This window comes from Pteropus vampyrus, unplaced genomic scaffold (genome assembly GCF_000151845.1).
Source record: "Pteropus vampyrus isolate Shadow unplaced genomic scaffold, Pvam_2.0 Scaffold2, whole genome shotgun sequence".
In the NCBI taxonomy this organism is placed as follows: Eukaryota; Metazoa; Chordata; class Mammalia; order Chiroptera; family Pteropodidae; genus Pteropus; species Pteropus vampyrus.
Window position 1 is genome coordinate 32320377 of NW_011888783.1, and position 2577 is coordinate 32322953.

Below are 2577 nucleotides of genomic sequence, written 5' to 3' on the forward strand. Positions count from 1 at the left end.
GTGAGCTACCCTCTTATAAGGGAAATATTTGTCATCTCTCTACGAGTATATTCTGATACAACTTCATGCATGATTGATGGGTATATGGAGTTCCTCCCCTGCTTATCAGCAGAATCCAGCCTCCTACATTTACCTCCAACTCTGCTTTCTTTAATATAATTCTAGAACAAAAAGGAGTAGGTACTCCAAATATGTAATGAATTTATCTGGTCCAGTGCTCTCATTCTATCACATACTTTCAAATTATTTATCTTTATCATGATTCCCAATGCCAAAATAATCCACTGTATATATTGAGAATCTTGTCTGAAGTGTCTAAAGTAAAAAGTAGTTATTTGATCATCAACTGATAATATGTTATTAAGAAAATTTACTAACTTCACAAAAACCAGTGCAGCAAGTTCATCATGGGGCCTGACTAGATTCACGCAGTACCTTCATCTTTCTACATGCATCTTTCTTCTACTCCCAAGCTTCTCTGTGGATGTATTGATACTCATATTTTATACATATAAAGCCTTGAACATAATTCTCCATGGGGAAAAGTTGGCTGATAGGGAACAGAATTCAGTGAATCAATGTTTCTCCCTTTCTCCTTCCACCCACAAGCAGATGGTCCTGGGATACATTTTACAAGGTTTCTCAGCAGAATATCCAGTTTCTCATTGTAATAATCAACTCATTTTTTTTTATTGGTTCTCTTTTATTCTATCCTGATCTCTAGTGTTATTACCCAATGAAGTACTTACACATAAGTTTTCAATGAAAGCTCTGCTCTCTAGGGAAACTCAGGTAAGATGGACAGTGATTTTCATTTTCATGTGGTTTCCTAGAAATAATCATCTCAACCTGTGTTAATTACAAGTCAGTTAGGAGAAGAGGATAATACCAAGAGCGATATATTTGAGATGGTTCTTCTCATCTAAAAATCCAGATATAAACATATAGATTGTACATATAGAACTATTGGCAGATGTTATTCAATATGATTGCATTACTTATTTTTTTAAATTTATTTATTTTCAATTACTTTCAATATTATTTCATATTAGTTTCAGGTATACAACAATAAATCATTTAAAAGCACATTATTTTTAAAGATGAAAGTTTAGTGAACTGAATATTTGGTGTTGATTATTACCTACCTTTACACACTAAATAATCATGAAAATCTTCCAAATATTTTTAACATCCCAAATTGAAATAAGTTTGCTGACATCGAAAGATTTCTACACTGTGCATAACTCCAAGTTAGCTATATGAAAGAAAAGAAAAGAAATTATTTACAATTTTAAAATTGTAATATAATAACTTTGACAGAAGCAGACATCTTTTAGCATTTCCATTGGACAGAGAAAAATTCTCTTTACTTCCAAAACCTTGAGTAAATTCAAAGCTGAGAGCTAATTGATTAGAAAAATGGCAGTCTGTAGCTTTTTCAGAAGATTCTGGAATGTAAGCTTCACTAATTGTAGTTTCCTTGGAAGCATAGAAGTCTATATTAAATCTTGTCACATTTTAATCTATATTTAATTATCATAAATCGGTCTTCAAATGCCTACTGATGAGAAAGAAAATCACACAGCATATGGTAACCAAGGAGCACAGAAAATGTTGCAAGGCATTTATTTCTTTGCTTGTGTGGTAAAACTAATAAATATTCTCATGCCGTCTCCCAAAATAGATAAACTCACAATACAATAAAACCATACCTTCGATGTGGATCACTATAAGAGAACCTCCACTAATTGTTAAGGACCACAGGTTGCATGAAAGCTATTGTTTCTTCGGGTATCACATTCCAGCAGCAAAGTGATCCTCTCAGGATGTTTAAATTGCCGTGTGAGTCTCCTGAGACTACTACAGAGTGATGGCTCAGCTCTTCCTTACAAATTTGAAAGTCTGTGGTTTGCTGTCATGCCAGATACATCAGTCATCGTGCCTACCACCCCTTTCAAGGAAACTGCCTTTGCACAGATCCTGCTAAAGAGACTAGCCACAGCTTTACCTCCTGCAAGGAAACCATGTTCTTTACCACATAACCCACCTCCTCTATTTCCCTGGGGCCACGAGCGATTGGAAAATGCGTGGGTATCTGACCCAAGATCAGACCATCTTTCAGCTGTCCAGTGGCTCATAAATGGGCATGTTGTGAAAAACTTACTGAGCGTATTAAAATCTCACTCTGAGAATTGGAGGATACAATGACAATGTCAGCAGTGGAACCTGAAAGTAAAAGAATACTCAAATAGAAGGCATGAGGTGAAGGAGAAGACATGAGCAGCCAGATTATGAAGAAGGAATTTGGAGAATTTTAAGGAGAAGAACCATAGTAAAGGTAAAAGTTTTCAGCTGAAAGATCAGTAAGCAACAGAGAAGGCTCAGTGTTACTGGCCAGGTAGCAATGGAGCAAAAGCTTCCACTTATAAAGAAAGCCTTACCTTACCAAAATTGTATTTCTTACACTGAGGCTCTATTCTTGTTACAAATATCCTTAAAATAACACCTTACTTGAACTAAATAGAGTGATTTAGGACTGGAAATGATTATCATTTTCACTGCATTTTAAAGTACAGC

At 35.1% G+C, this 2577-nt stretch overlaps 1 long non-coding RNA gene across 1 annotated transcript in view; it reads right to left on the minus strand.

Moving 5' to 3' along the window:
- Nucleotides 1–1848, minus strand: part of LOC111737779 — a 21049-nt gene extending 19201 nt beyond the window's left edge. Inside the window, exon 1 of the long non-coding RNA XR_002779555.1 lies at nt 1713–1848. This is a non-coding gene — a long non-coding RNA (uncharacterized LOC111737779). The remainder of the gene's footprint in view (nt 1–1712) is intronic.
- Nucleotides 1849–2577: the final 729 nt, after the last annotated feature.